This window comes from Dendrobates tinctorius, unplaced genomic scaffold (assembly GCF_039654945.1).
Source record: "Dendrobates tinctorius isolate UK_male_01 unplaced genomic scaffold, ASM3965494v1 ptg000103l, whole genome shotgun sequence".
Taxonomy (NCBI): domain Eukaryota; kingdom Metazoa; phylum Chordata; class Amphibia; order Anura; family Dendrobatidae; genus Dendrobates; species Dendrobates tinctorius.
The window spans coordinates 18,428,386-18,445,658 of record NW_027361771.1 but is presented as its reverse complement, the minus strand read 5'-3'; positions in this window follow the sequence as shown (position 1 = coordinate 18,445,658).

Here is a 17,273-nt window from a genome sequence, read left to right as displayed (position 1 = left end):
GTCCCACAGCAATTTCCCCTATAGAACAGTGACATCAGGTGATGGCACTGCTCTATAGGGCTTCCCAGTGATGAACTGACAGGAGACAATGCCTCCTGCAGTGCATCACTGAGGTTACTTGAGTTCAGGCTCTCATTTTACAGCAATGCTGTGTGAGAATTAGGGTTAGGGTTACGGGACCTCTTTCCCGGCGGCGGAGGGATACACAGTGGAGGATTACCTCCACCTGTCATTTCATCGCTGGAGCCCCTGTAGAGCACTGACATCACCCGATGTCAGTGTTCTACACCGGAGATTGTCATGGGACCCTCGTTATTAACTGGACTACAGTGGAAAGGTAAGTATAAGTTGGTTTATTATTTTATTTTTATTAAAGGAGATGAGGGATTCGGGGAATTAGGTGATTGGTATGTATGTACTCTATGCTACGTGTTGTATGTTATGTGTATGTTCTGTATGTTGTATGTTCTGTATCTGTCATTTTTTAATTTCTTTTTAACATTCAACACATTAGCCGGATGATGGGACTACTACTGTCCCTTCATTGGCTAATGTGTCACTCGCTGTTAGTGTAGCAAGCTTAGCCGGATGGGACTTGTAGTCCCATTGGACGATGCCTGCATACACATACAAACGCATGCACAGACACACAGCCTGCAGACCCCCCCGAACAGCCCACAGACCCCCCCACACAGCCCCGGCAGGCCCCCCCGCACGGCCCTGGGAGACCCCCCCGCACAGCCCGGCAGACCCCCCACGTACAGCCCCAGCATACACCCCGCACAGCCCCGGTAACCCCCCCAGCACAGCCCCAGCAATGTTGATGGAATGGCATACTGGGTTGCGACGTGTAGTGCAGCACCGCCCACAGCCCAGTCACTCTTGATGAGTGACAGCAGCCCCTGGGGGATACATTGGGGGGTTAATATAAAGTAATGGACAACCCCTTTAATGTCACCTTACAATAGCAAGGTGACATTAACCCCTTATTACCCCATATCCCATTGCTACACGGGAGTAGGAAGAGAGGGGCTAAGTGCCAGAATTGGCACATCTTAGAGATGCACCATTTCTGGGGCGGCTGCAGGCTGGTATTTGTAACCGGGGGGGCAATATCCATAGTACCTTCCTAGGCTATGAATATCAGCCCGCAGCTGTCTGCATTGCCTTTCTGGCTATAAAATATAGGGGGACCCCATGTCATTTTTTGGGAGAGGTCCCCCTATTTTAATAGCCAGTAAGGGTTATGCAGACAGCTGCGGGCTGATATTCATACCCTGGGAAGGGGCCATGGGTATTGCCCCCCCGGTTACAAATACCAGCCTGCAGCCGCCCCAGAAATGGCGCATCTCTAAGATGTGCCAATTCTGGCACTTAGCCCCTGTGAAGGGTATACTGGTTGGAGGAACAACGTATGCAGTAGAAATAATAATTCGGGTAGGGTTCACTTATCCAGTCGGTTCTCAGGCTGTGAGGTTGCAAGACAAGTGACGGTATCAACAACGGCTGGCGCGGGGTTAATCCGGTGATTTCTGGCGGCAGCGGTTATTCTCTGACATCGTCCATTGAGCTCCTAGTCCATATATGGGTGTGGCAGAGAGGATACAGGTTACAGCACTGCTTGAGCCCAATGTGGTTCAGCAAATGTGGAGTGGAAGGCCAGAGGACAGAAAGCGGTTGCACTCCCGGTCATTCTCAGGCAGCACATACACAGTACTCACGGGCCCGAAGCTTTCTGCACCTTGCTCTGTGGAGGCTAGCGGGCATGCTGCACGTCTCTGGGCACAGTCTCTGCGGGTGGTTGTGGGGATGCTCGGGCGTGGGCCTGTGCTGCTCGAGGGTTGGAGCCCTCACTTCCCTCTGCTGTGTGCTGTCAGTTCCCGCCAAGTCTGACTGCTTCTGTGCATGCTGTGGCTTTTTTAGCTTAGCCACACCCCTGCTTCTGGATGTAAGTGTAGGTCCGGTCCCCTAAGCTTTCCCCCAGACAACTGAGGAGACAGCCCCGACAGTTCCGCACCCGGCGCAAAGCAGGTGCTTACACCCCCCTCTCCTTTTGCTCGCCATTCCACGGGCAAGAGTTCTTGTAAGAAATGCTGACACTTTTCCATCTCTTGAATAATTCGCTGCCAAATAAATTGGTCTTGTTCATATCAGTTGTGTGGCATTCCAGCTGTTGTCCGTTTGGTGCGGCGTAAGCCAGTTTGAGTAGTGAAGTTAGGTTGGGTAGTGGAGTCAGGTTGGGTAGTGGAGTCAGGTTGAATGGGTGAGGGTGGCAATGCACCCAGGTTCAATGGAGTAGCCATTTTGGGAGCTTATGCTCCTGTTCTTTTGCTGGGCCAATGGGTGATGCGTCAGAGAACTCTTCCTTGTCATAGTCAAAAGCTGCAGAAGGGGGTGGCTCAGGAGCAATTTGTGCTCTTTCTGGTTGGTTGGGGTCTTGTGACAAGCAAGGATGTAGCTTGCTCTGATGCACTACTCAAGTGGGAGCCCCTTCTTCCCCTTCAGGTTGAATCACATAAACAGGACCTTTGGTTCCGATCCGGTGTTTCACCTTATATGGGGTCTTTTCCCCACCAATACTCCAACTTGCCTTGAGGACGTTTGTCTCGGACCAACATGCGGTCCCCTGCCTTAAGAGCTGTCCCTCGCAAGGGAGCTGTCTCAGGATGTGCAAGCTTCCGGAACTTGGTCTGCACCAGGAGATGTAAGGTCTGCAACCGATGTCGATGTCCACAGATGCAGGTGGACACCCCCGTCCGTGGATAGTCCTCCTCTGGTTCCAATTCCAGCTCAGTAATCTCTCGCCCCTGTCGGCCAAACAGCAGGGTGTATGGAGTGTATCTAAATCTAGTGGTTTGATGTACTTGGTTATTGTACATCGAAACTAATTCAGCCACAAACTAAGGCCAGCGAACTTTCCTGTCTTCCTCTAGCATCCTTAGCATCTGAATCAACATACGATTGAAACTTTCGCAGGCCCCATTTCCTTGGGGGTGGAAAGGTATCATCTGGGATTTCTCAATCTGATACAGACGATACAGTTCTTCCATCACTCATCCCTCAAAACAGGCGCCCTGGTCAGATTGAATCCTCTTTGAACAGCCATACACTTGAATGAAGTCTCAGCAAATGGCTTGCACCGCCAACTCAGCAGTCTGGTTCTGTGTTAAGCACAGTGGCTCAGTGGATAGCACTGCAGCCTTGCAGCACTGGAGCCCTGGGTTTGAATCCCACCAAGGACAACATCTGCAAGGAGTTTGTATGTTCTCCCTGTGTTTGCGTGGGTTTCCTCCAGGTACTCAGGTTTCCTCCCACATTCCAAAGACATATTGATAGGGAAGTTAGATTGTGAGTCCCATCAGGGACAGTGATGATAATGTGTGTAAAGTGCTGCGTAATATGTTAGGGCTATATAAAAATAAAGATTAATATCCCAGGTGAGCCAGGCTTATAGTCAAGAAGTCAATCATCAAGACCTCTAAGGGAGCAAAAGTCACGATGGTCTGCGTAGGTGCCCTCTGTTCTGGAGATTTAGCTATCTCACAACTTCTGCACAACGAAAGGCCTCATCTACCACCGCTTTCAGGCGAAGATGCTAGACTAACTTCTGCTCCACCGGAACGTCTTCTCCAGGCCGAAGTGAACCCCTCTTTTGTGAGCCTCTGTGGCTGCCTGGTGAAGCAATGTTTCAGGGAGCACCCTTTGGCAGGTGACTCCCAATTCTCAGGTCAGCTGGACTTTTCGATACAATAGACCATCTTCCAGTCGGAGCCTTTCCCATTGCGGAAGGATCTTCAGAGTTCCCGAAGACAGGACGTCCCTCTCCCTTTTGGTTGGAAAGTTGTTCCAGAGCCACCTGTTGCCTTATCTGAGCGAGTTGCCAATCTTTCTGCTGAAGTTGTACCCAGTCATCATGGGATTGTCCCAGGGTGCATCCTCTGGACGTCTCCTCGATCTGTCCCTGCGTGACCACCAACATCCTTGCGGAATTAAGGAATGGGATCTCTTCAGTTTCCAGTTCTTCATCTTGGTTAGGTCTAGGTCGTTCATGCATCACCTGGGATAGAGCGTCGGCGTTGGTGTTCTCAACTCCTTTCCGATAAGTGATCTTATATCAGTACTAAGCCATACAGGCCACCCATCGCGGCTCCAGGGCCCCTAGTTTTGCATTTTCCATGTGAGCTAAAGGATTTTTATCAGTGCGTACTAGGACTTTGGATCCAAACAGATTCTCAGCAAATTTCTCAATCATTGCCCACACCAACGCCAGCAGTTCCAACTTGAAAAAACTAGTGGTCTGGATTTTGCTAGGAATCGTGGAGGGACCAGCTCGCATAAGCAATCACTCGTTCTTTCCTGTCCTGCATTTGTGACAACACAGCTACTAATCCATGTAGACTTCAATCGGTGTGAGGGATGAAAGGTTAAGAGAAGTCTGCATAAGCCAGTACGGGTGCTTAAGTTTGAGCCATCATTAAGGCTCGTAAAGCTCCTTCCTGACTGTTTCCCCACTGAATGGTCCTATTTTTTGCACCAGATGGTACTCCTTTCAAAAACTCCAGCAGTCGGTTAACAATGCAAGTGAAGTTCTTAACGAATTGTCGGTAGTATCCAGTGAGTCCCAAGAAAGCCCAGACATCCTTTACAGTCTTCGGGGTGGGCCTGTCCTGTACCGCTGCTATCTTTTCATGTGATGGTCTTACCCCTTCAGCAGATACAACATGCCCCAGATATTTAATCTGTTTGCGAAAGAGGTAATACTTTTGGGGCTTCACTTTCAGGCCATGCTTCTTCACTTGTTCCAGCCATTGCAGGTGCTCCTCAAACGTGGCTGCATAGGCAATGACATAATCCAAGTAGATGAGGGTAGCATCAAAGTTTAAACATCTCTCCATAAATCGCTGGAAGGTCAAGGGGGCGTTTGTAAGGCCAAAGGGCATCTGGTTGAACTCAAACAACTCCATAGGCAGTATGAAGGCTGTCTTCACCCTGTCATGCTCTGACATGGGCACTTGCCAATACCCACTGGCCAGGTCCAACTACGAAAAGTACTTTGCATTTCCAAGGGCAGACAGTGACTCCTCAATTCTCGGGAGGGGGTACGAGTCTCGCACGGTGCAGGTGTTCAGTTTCTGATAGTCTAAGTCTACGCAGAAGTGCAAAGTCCTGTCCTTCTTTCGTACTAGGACAATGGATGCAGCCCACGGACTTTGACTCTCTCAGATAACTCCATTCTACAACATATGCGCCAGCATCTCCTTCACCTCCAGGTACATTTGTGATGGAATTTGTCGATATCGACGTTCCCTAATTGGTGCAGTGTTTCCCGTTGGGATCTTGTGGGTGATAGCTGTGGTACACCTGAAATCATTGTCATGACGAGCAAAAATGTCCTAGTATCGTTCTATCATAGACCCCACCTGTTGAGGGGAGAGTTCAGTTAATTCAGCCCATATCTGCTCCAGAATTTGACGTCCTTCCTTTAAGTAGTTAGACCCTGGTTAGGAGGACACCATTACGGCCACTGTCCAGCTTTCCCCGTTTCCCTGTCAATTGCATGGCTTTCTGTGGTATTAGCTCTTCCGGCATGCCCATGACCTGCACTTTTTCACTCCAGTTTGTTCCTCCCATCTGCCCAGTTCCTCAGTTTATTTCCCCCCTCTGCACAGCCTCTCATTTTATTCCCCCCTCTGCACATCTCCTCAAATTATTCACCCATCAGCCGAGCTTCTCAGCTTATTAACCACAATCTGCACAGTCCCTCATTTCATCCCCCCATCTGCACAGCCCTTCAGTTTATTACCTTCATCTGCACAGTCCCTCAGGTTATTCCACCTGTCGCACAGCCCCTCAGGGAAAAGTTTTTAAATATGATCAAGCAATACTTTGCTGACAACACCAGCGTACTCCCTAAGTCCTCTACAACCTTCAACAATTGGGTCTCAAAGCCTTGGAGGTGTTGTGCTGCCCTGCCGCTAGCTTCTTGTCTGAGCTGGTTTTTAGTGCCACCGTGATGGTCATAACAGACAAAATATGATCAGTCTGATAAAAACGGACAAAGCTTGGATTGGCCACGACTTTTTCCACACCACCAGATGACAGCTGCACATAAAGTGTTTTTAACTTTCAATATCTGAATGAGACCCTCCAGTTGGTTCCTTCAAGGGTGTATGGATAACCCTTCTCTTAAAATTTTTCTGGCTTTGCATTGTGTGCAGAGCCTTTATGAGTGTAGAAGTACCACAATGACACTTTCTTAAATTTGTATGAGGCACTTCTGGCGCCTTCAAAGGTGTATAGATAACTGTTGTGAACAGGTCACTGAGGAGGATGGCAGGAATAGACTAGGCCACCAGGAAACCAGAAAGGTTGGTAACTTAGTGGATTGCAGGCCCCTAATCTTAACAACACAACTAGCAGTAGCCGTGGGGCGTACCTACGATGCCCTAGACGCCTCGGCACAGCCGGAGAGCTAACTAAGCCTAAAGCAAGAAAGGTGAAATCTAAACCGCCCCAGAGCAGACCCCCAAAAGAATAGATAGCCCCCAAACATATATTGTTGGTGAGACAAGATGAGACACAAATGCAGGCAGAAAATAGACTGAGCAAATGATGGGGCCCAAACTGACTAGATAGGATAGGAAAGGAAAGACACTGTCTGCTATCACACAAAAACCCTAAAAATCCAACACGTCTGATGTACAAAAAAACACTGAGGTCTCACGACCTCTCCCCTACTATATCAGCATTCTGGTATGAACTGGCAGCAAAGCAAAAGAGACTAATATAACAGGGGAATGAACAAACTGACAAAAGCTGTAACATATGGAGTGGGGTCCAGCACAGCCCCAGCAGGGAGCACGTTGAACCCTCACAGCAAAGCAGAAAGAGGCAAAACCAGATCAGATGCAAAGGATTATCAAATAAACAACTGAAAAATGCAGGATCAGGCAGGAGACAGCAGACCTCAGAAAGCACAGGAAGAAAACTAATCACCAGCAGGGATTGAAGGAAGCCTGCTCACTTAAATACTCCAATCTGTAACCCCTGATTTCCAATCCTCATCGTCAGGGGCAGACTTTGGCCAGCTCCACTACCCACAGTAACCACCAGAGGGAGACCCGACTCAGAAGTCAAATTGAGATAGTTCACAACAGGTAACCCTCCTTACGTATTTTTTGTGCGCAGAGCCTTTATGAGTGTAGAAGTACCACAACTACAGCTTCTTAATATGAGTATTTGAATGAAGCACTCTAGTTGGTGCAGTGAACGGTGTTTGGATGACTATGCTTGTAATCTTCGACAGGTTTTGCAATGTGTGCAGAGTTTTTATGAGTGTAGGAGTACCACAACTACACTTTGTTCACAATATTTGAATGAGGCAATCCAGTTTGTGTCTTCAACGGTGTATGAGTGACTCTGCTTCTAATTTTTGGCAGGCTTTGCACCCATTCAAGAGATCACAAAAGACTCCACAACATCTAAAGAACTGCAGTCCTCATTTGCCACAGTTAATGTCAGTGTTTATGACTTTGTAAAGGGTGTACCAGGCTCACCCCTTTTACCACACGTATATATGTTGTATGTATATGGCTGCTGTGTAATGTATTTATTACTGTATTTTATCTAGTGCTATTATTTGTACAGTTTTAATAGGGAAAGCATAGTACCTCAGTTACAACACTAGATGGGGGTACATAGTATAGTGGGAATAGGTAACTAGTATAGGAGATAGTTAACATAGGAGGGGTCACTGTGGATAAGGCAAAATAGTTTCCTGGTTAGTTCAGTAGGGACAGGGGCCCAGGCAGCTCGGGTAGGATTAGAACCCGGGCTATACAGGGACCACACAACGTTTAAGTGTGGAACCCAGCCATCCAGGGCCCAGTGGGCCAGAAGTACAGCCTTATTAGCAGTCTGACAGCAGTGGTGGAACAGAGGCTAAAGGCAAGGTCACAACAATATGGGGATGCAGGTGGCTCTACAATGTGGCAGTTAACTGCATGAGCAGATGCTCTCGTATCCAGGGCCAAACAAACGAGGGAACTCTTGAGCATAGCGAGTCTGAACAGGGAGGACACTGCATTACCACAAGAGGCGGTATGACCCAGGCATGTACTGAAGACCATAGGAAGAAGTGCAGGGAAAGTGGAGAATGTGGACTGTATGGAACCCTATGCTGATGTTGTGTCTGACAGGATGTGCTACGAAAAGGAAAAAGTAAAATTCTATGTTTTAAGTTGCAACTGGACTATGTCTCTGTTTGTACATAATCGTATGGAAATGGTCTGCAGCAGCTCAGATGAGACCCTGAAGGTTCAAAGAGCAGAGAGGAAAGTTCACTGTTTAAAGGATGTTCTTGGTATGTGACGGGAGACCAGGGTGCGCAAGAGTCATTTGTATTGGCCACAACTAGGCCCTGGCATTCCCTCAACTTCACCATAAAAAAAGAGACTGGGCAAAAAGGTCTTGCATGGCAGAGTTCAAAGACAAAAATCACTGCAGAGCAATAATAACATAAAGGCTCATCTCATTTTGGACAGAAAACATCTTGATGATCCCCAAGACTTTTTGGAGAATATTCTGTGGACTGACGACACAAAGGTCAAAACTTTTTGGAAGGTGTTTGTCCCATTATATCTTGCATAGAAGTAACACAGCATTTCAGAAAAGGAAAATTATACCAACAGTAAGATATGGTGGTGGTAGTATATAGGCCTGGGGCTGTTTTGCTGCATCAAGACCTGGAAGACTTGCTGTGGTAAATAGAGCCATCAATTCTGCAGTCTACCAAAAAATCCTGAAGGTGAATGTCCGGCTATCTGTTTGTAACTTCAAGCTGAAATGCACTTGGGTTATGCAGCAGGACAATGATTCAAAACACAACAGTAAGTTCACCTCTGAATGGCTTATAAAAAAGTGGCGTATTCAAAGTCCTGACCTTAATCCAATTGAAATGCTGTGGCATCACCTTAAAAAGGTGGGTCATGCTGGGAAACCCTCCAATGTGGCTGAATTAAAACAATTTTGCAAAGGTGAGTGGGCTAAAATTCCACTAGAGTGTTGTAAAAGACTCATTGCCCGTTATTGCAAACTCTTGATTACAGGTGTTCATATTAAGGGTGACTCAACAAGATATTAGGTTTAGGGGCAATCACTTTTTCACACAGGGCCCTGTAGGTTTGGATTTCTTTTTCCCATAATAATAGAGATTTTCATTTTTAAACTATATTTTGTGTTTACTTGTGCTATCTTTGTCTAAAATTTATGTTTGTTTGGTTATATGAAACATTTAAGTGTGACAAACATGCAAAAGAATATGAAATCATGAAGGGGGCAAACACTTTAAGACCACTGTAAATATATATATTTGCCAAAATTGCAAAGGAAATGTGTCATCATTAACTTCAGGCCTTTTAGAGATCATTTCATCTTCAACTTGCTTAACTGTTCACAATCACAGTAATTTTGACCATGGGTGCCCAAACTTTTACGTGCCACTGTAGCTCTTCAATTACCCCAACCCGCTCAGAGGTCCGAACTGGAAGTGTGTAGTGCAGCAGTCCTGTGCAGAGATGAGTGTATAACTCACGACGTTCCTCTTATCCATCGACATCAAGCGCCACCATAACCCCTTTACTGCATATAATACATAAAAAAATGTACAGACGCCATAAAAAGATACTAATACTAAGAGAATAATTGGTAAGAGTAATGAAAGGTTTTGAAAGTAACTGGATGGGAGACACTGATAAATTATCCATTAGTACTAAGAACCAGTTATGGTTCAGATCCATAAAATACATTAGACTTTCAAGTGTATCTTCACTTCAACAAAAACTTCCTAAATATAGGGTTACTATTTAAGCGATAACAATCACAAGCAGGAGGGTAACTAGAATACATACACTAGGGTGGAATGAATTCCAGCTTCTTCGTGTTGTCATAGTGATTATAAAAAATTTCCAGTGTTCCTTGAAACCCATTATATGTTTCCTACTGATCTCACTATTTTCTGCACCATAAACTATACTCATACACTGCATCTTAACTACAGAATCAGTTCTGTTCTTTGCCCACCAGGATCATGTGCGCCTTCATGTAATGCTTTAAATTCATTGTCAGCCTTTGCTGATGCCCTCTCTTTACTTTCGCATTTTATTAACCTGATACTGCTCTCTCCAGGAAAACATTCAGGCTACTTCCATCTGTGCTACCTTTAAAATTGATATCTAACTGAGCTTATAGTGCTCATCCAGCAGTGGGAAAAGGTCTCTTATCAAAATACAGGATCTGGCTGAAACAATGACAGATGGCTGTGCTAAAACATGAGCATTATTTGTCAGGTGTTCCAAGCAGTAATGTACTTGCCACAAGTAAGCCGTAGTCTGCAATGTATCATACAAAGCTAGCACCTGAGTATGCTCGGATAACACGTTATCCCAGCACATTCACTCATCACTAAGATACAACTTTGCTTTGTACACAGGAAAACACCCTGGTGAATACTTCTAGCACCCTAACATTATTACATTATGATTCAGATCTATACGCTGAAATTTATTTGACTGAATAAATGGTTACATTAGCAAAATCTTTAAGGAGTCAATGAAGACATATGCAACCATATACATCCAAAGAAAAAGGTAGCTGGTAGCACTCACTGAGAAGGACGCAATCAAAATCTCCAAGGAACACACATGGACATGTAAGAGCATATGTGGGGCCCCTGTGGTATCAGTCACCAAAGGGTACTGCACTTCATCCAGAGGTGTGGTACTCTGCTCTCTCGTAAGTAAGGAGCACTGCCAGGACTCACACACCAGCACACAACACTAGTCCCCATCTGGCCAGGGGGGAGTTAAGTAGAGGGTATGGGTGAAGAAAGTAGAGATGGGTCGGAGCTTAAGGGAGTGACAGTTGGTGGGAGGAGTTAGTGCTGAGATAAAGACATTGCTTGGAAAAGTCAGTCAGTCAGGAGGGAGAGAGAAGGAGTCGCTTGTGGAGATTGAAGAGGAGTGCAGCTTGTCTCCAGACTAAAGAGAGTGAGAGAGACAGAGTGAAGATAGAGAAGAAAGGAAGGAAAGCTCCAGGAGGAAAGGAAGAAGAGTTCTTAGGGGCACAGATAGTGAGCAATCCATCTGTGGGGCCCACATCCACCGGCGTGGTCGGTGGAGAGACCAGGTTGCAGTTAGGGGACTGGCCCCAAAACTAGTGGGAAACTAAGGACTCAACTAGGAAACCAGAGGCGGCAGTATCTTTAAGTGCTGCAGCCGACCTCACACTCATTTGACGAAAAGGCAGACATATAGGATCCAGGGGTCTGACCAACGTCGCCCGACAAGATCTGAGTCTGCTGCCTCAGGACATTGTGTGTGAAGATGCAGGGCAGGAGACATGGTAGCCAGCATAGAGAGACAGCCAGGAAAAGAACATCAAAGGGAGCCCTGGCAATGTGCACCCCAAGCTACCTGAGAGCTGTCTGGACCACAAGTCTGGAGGACTGTAACAATTGAACTGTAAGTAAAAGCATGAAGACTGCACTCTGCTGTGTCCTTAATCATTTACTGCGTCATCCACACTGCACTGCACTACCACCATCTTAAATCATAGCATTACAACTGCCCTGAGTCCCAGCTCTGCCTTTGGAGAGCTGAACCATCTCTGCTGCACCAACAACGACCCCAGCGGACTGAATCTGCAGCAGAAGCTAACACCTTATTTGCTGAATACCACAGGTGACTTCACAAGCTATATACTATAAATGTTATCCCCCTTTTATCCTCATTTTCATTGGATGCTGAGGGCCACGGACCGGGTCACTGCTGCCGTGACATATCCCATGAAGTAACAGAACCGACCCGGTACCGAGTACCCCACGGGGCGCTCCACATATGCAAAGATAAGTAGACAGCATCCAATCCAGGGTGATCAATTCAAAAAAGTAACATTTATTCCACCATCAAAAGAACAACATTTCAACCTGTTATTGGTCATTGTTTATTTGATGGAGGAATAAACTTTGCTTTTTGCAATTGATCACTCTGTATTGGATGCTGTCTATATTCTGTCCCCGGGGCCTGTGGCTGCAAATATGGCTCTGTGAGATGCTGGATCTCTTCACCTTACTTACAATTGGCGACGGTCGCAGATAGCTTAACTCAGCTGCCGGCACACATGTTATGAAGAATCCAGAAGAGACTTTGATTTCTTAAAGAATTCTTGTTGAATGCATACAAACAGCAGCAGGTAAAAAAGACTTCCTTCAGACAGGCTGAAAGCACATGTTCCTCTAATAAAGCTAATATGGAGACTGAGACACAGGAGGAAGAAGAAGGAAGTGACATCACACCCAGAAGAGGGAGACAGGGAGACAGAAGAGACCAACTTCATGGAAAGGGAGGATTTCAGCTATGCAAAACACAGGAACACATAGCAACAATAAACAATATGAGAGACTGCAATACAGCATGTAAAATGTACAGGAAAGTCTGTAAAATGTCTAATTCATGAGACATAACACTCCCCATCTGAAATCTTTATATTTCATAGTTCTTATAATGTCCTCTGGGGATGTCACTGTAAGCCTGAAAAACAAAGGGAGAACAAGCATGCAAGTAATAACAACAACAGTCGTAGTCCAATTGGCATGGTCCAACGTTCAGTTGGAGGCATGAAGTCCTCAACAGCAGAATAGTCCGAGTCCAAACATAAACCTATCTTCAGATTTGGGAAGCCACAATGTGCAAACACTTCCACCAATCCAACAATCTGCTGGAGAAAGTTCAAATGTTAGAATGTTCCAACACAGCTGGAGGAAGATATGGCGGTAGGCTCCCTGCCGTGAGCTGTGTCCATAAACAATGACTTTCATGCGATGTCCTCCTTTGGTAATCCGTGATGATCGATCACTGGGCTCAATTCAAACAGAGAACTGTTTTTAGACAGGCTAGTACCCCTTGTGATACTTTCAATCTCGTGACCATATTATTCTTGTTGCACACATCGGATGATGAATTGCTCGGCATGTCTGATATCAGCAACGGTACGGTGTCCTCTACACATATGCCAGCCACAACACTCTGATGTCTTGTTACCAACAAAGGACTGGGTGATGTGAATAAGACGAGCTATGGCCCGCACAACAGCTGACCATCTTGAGAAGCGCTCAAAGCGGAGAGATCTGTTTCAACTTTGGAACACAGAAGTGTAGTGAGTAGAAATGATTGGTCTGATCTCTTTGTCAGATTCTGGTTCCACCAGCTTGTAAATGTTGTTGAAGTCCCTTGAACTGGAATCCTCATACAGAAGCCTTGGAGGTGACACCCACATGTTGTCATTGAGTTTAGATGCGGCTGTGAGTCTCATCCCTCGGTCTGTTGGATTCATGTCAGTAGGAACGTAGTACCACTAGTCAGGGGTAGAAAAGCTTCTGATACGCCCTACTCTATTGCTGACGTAGACATAAAATTGTTTTGTTTTGTTATGGATGTAACCAAGTACCTCTTTACTGTCTATGTAGAAGGTAAATGAATCAATAGCAATGTCCATTTCGTCCTTTATAGCTTCAGCTAACTCCACTGCCAGAACGGAGGCACAAAGTTCGAGTCTTGGAACACAGGGAGCAGGTTTTGGGGTTAGTTTTGCCTTACTGAGGATGAATCCACAATGCACCTTCTTCCAAAGTCTTCAGGTAGGCTATGGCAGCTATAGCCTCTGTAGAAGCGTCAGAGAAAATGTGGACTTCTCTTCTGATGGTGGCTGAAAGGGTGCCTGGGGAATAACAACGTGGGACTTGGAAATGCTCTAAGACCTTCAGAGACTTCTTTCACGCCTCCCACCTTTGTTGTTTCTGGGATGATAGCAAAGTGTCCCAATCCGTACTCTCGGCGGTCAACTGTCTCAACAGTATCTTGCTTTGAATGGTGATGGGTGTAATAAACCGAGAGGATCATAGATGCTGTTCACAACAGAAAGGACTCCTCATTTATTGAAAGATTTATCACAAGCTGACACCTGTAAAGTGAATGTGTCCTGCTTAATATCCCAAAGCAGACCGAGGCTGTGTTGCGCTGGAGGAACATCAGAAGCCAGAACAAGATCCATTACACCAGCAGCGTGATCCTCAGATGCAAATGCTTTCATTATCTTTTTACTGTTGGAGATGATTTTGTGGAGTCTAAGGTTTGCCTGTTCCTGAAGATGTGCACCATCATCCTGTAGTCTATGACCTTGTTGCGGACATCGTTGTCTTTGTGTCATAGGAATCTGATGTAGTTTCTGCTGTCTTCTCTCATGATAAAGCAATGAAACATTTGTTTAATGTTGGCCATTACTGAGACAGATTCTTGTCTGAAGCGAATAAGTACTCCTATAAGGCTGTTGTTTAGATTAGGCCCAGCGAGGAGCTGGCTATTTAGGGAGATGCCTTCATACTGAGCACTGGATTCAAACACCACTCTTCGGTAATTTGATTGGGTTTGCGAGGATGGTAGACACCAAAGGATGGAAGATACCAGCATTCTTCACCTTCTTTTAGCGGGGTAGTGGATTCCGCGTGACCTCTATCGAAGATATTCTGCATGAAGTTGACAAAATGTTTCTCCATCTCTGGCCTTCTCTTCAAGGCTGGGGTCACACTGGCGAGGAATACGGACGAGTGAGAGGCGTTAAAAGCACGCATTACACACGGACAAATTATTCTCTATGGGTTTGCTCCCAACAGCCGTATATTTCTCGGGCGTATTCTACGGTCCGTGCCAATCGCAGCATGCTGCGATTGTCAGCGTACTACGCCCATAATACACCAATGCAAGTCTATGGGTGCGCTAAAAATACGCATTACACACGAACCACACATGTGAATTGCGAGAAATACGCACCCTGTGTCTTTTAGAAAAGCCGGCAATTCAGTGCGCTATACAGTAAACTCACACTGACAGGTTTAATAAAGAAAGAAAGAATAGATATATACACTCACTGGCCACTTTATTAGGTACACCTGTCCAACTGTGTGTTAAGACTTAATTTCTAATCAGCCAATCACATGGCGGCAACTCAGTGCATTTAGGCATGTAGACATGGTCAAGACAATCTCCTGCAGTTCAAACCGAGCATCAGTATGGGGAAGAAAGGTGATTTGAGTGCCTTTGAACGTGGCATGATTGTTGGTGCCAGAAGGGCTGGTCTGAGAATTTCAGAAACTGCTGATCTACTGGGATTTTCACGCACAACCATCTCTAGGGTTTACAGAGAATGGTCCGAAAAAGAAAAAAAATCCAGTGAGCGGCAGTTCTGTGGCCGGAAATGCCTTGTTGATGCCAGAGGTCAGAGGAGAATGGGCAGACTGGTTCGAGCTGATAGAAAGGCAACAGTGACTCAAATTGCCACCCGTTACAACCAAGGTAGGCAGAAGAGCATCTCTGAACGCACAGTGCGTGGAACTTTGAGGCAGATGGGCTACAGCAGCAGAAGACCACACTGGGTACCACTCCTCTCAGCTAAGAACAGGAAACTGAGGCTACAATTTGCACAAGCTCATCGAAATTGGACAGTAGAAGATTGGAAAAACGTTGCCTGGTCTGATGAGTCTCGATTTCTGCTGCGACATTCGGATGGTAGGGTCAGAATTTGGTGTAAACAACATGAAAGCATGGATCCATCCTGCCTTGTATCAACGGTTCAGGCTGGTGGTGGTGGTGTCATGGTGTGGGGAATTTTTTCTGGGCACTCTTTGGGCCCCTTGGTACCAATTGAGCATCGTTGCAACGCCACAGCCTACCTGAGTATTGTTGCTGACCATGTCCATCCCTTTATGACCACAATGTACCCAACATCTGATGGCTACTTTCAGCAGGATAATGCGCCATGTCATAAAGCTCGAATCATCTCAGATTGGTTTCTTGAACATGACAATGAGTTTACTGTACTCAAATGGCCTCCTCAGTCACCAGATCTCAATCCAATAGAGCATCTTTGGGATGTGGTGGAACGGGAGATTCGCATCAGGGATGTGCAGCCGACAAATCTGCGCCAACTGTGTGATGCCATCATGTCAATATGGTCCAAAATCTCTGAGGAATGCTTCCAGCACCTTGTTGAATCTCTGCCACGAAGAATTGAGGCAGTTCTGAAGGCAAAAGGGGGTCCAACCCCTTACTAGCATGGTGTACCTAATAAAGTGGCCAGTGAGTGTATATTCATTCTATTGTTATGATTCCACCACACGGCGGGGGAAGAAGGTGCCACTGAGCTCCACCCCCCACTGACCCTACCTACTTGCCGGTCCCACCCTAGCCGGTGGGCGACAACTGGGCGGCGGTCCCTACCTAGGCGTAAGTGCAGGGAGCTACAGTGAGGGTAAACCGAGGGTGGAATGAGTGCAGGACAACCTAAGGGAGACAAGCAGCAGGAAGGAGGACTACTAGAGTGAAACTAAAGAGTGAATGAACCTGAAGGGTAAAACCACGAAACCCCAAACTACCACAAAAAATACTAAGCTTTCAGCAAAGACAAAAGCGGAAAGCTGGAGTCCCAGAGGTACTCAACGAAAGAGAGACCGGGAGGCTGTCAGAGGTTGTACCGGACAGCGCGGTAGGGAAGGCAGGAATCCGTACCACGGAAGAATCACCAGCAAGGAGTGAAAGCCCTGTGGAGTGCTAAATAGGAAGAAGGCGGGACATAAGCACAGGAAACAGTGAAGCAGCCAATCACCAGAACGGGGGAAGAACGATGAACGAAAAAGAACTAGTTGATCAGAAACTGTATATCAAGACTGGTTGTGTGGCACAGCCAGTAAGGCAGCGAGACTTGCTGTGGAACACAGACTAGACCCCGGTACAAATCCTGACATTACCCCCTCCTTTATGAGGGGCCCCTGGACCCTCACACAGGGAAGGCTTCTCAGGAAAATTGATATGGAACCTCTTACATAACCTGGGAGCATGAACCTCAGAATGAGACACTCACGACCTCTCCTCAGGGACATACCCCTTCCAGTCCACCCGGTACTGCAGGACCCCACGAACTTTCCTGGAGTCCAAGATCTTTCTTACCTCAAACTCGGGGTGACCAAGTACAACAACAGGAGCAGGAGGTGTGTCAGCCGGACAAACTGGAGGTACATACGGTTTTAGGAGAGAGACATGGAATACCCTATGCACTCTCATCGCCTGGGGGAGGTCCAATTTGACAGAAACAGAGTTGATTATCTGAGATATTTTAAAAGGACCAATGTACCGGGGAGCCAGTTTACCAGAGGGGACTCTTAGTTT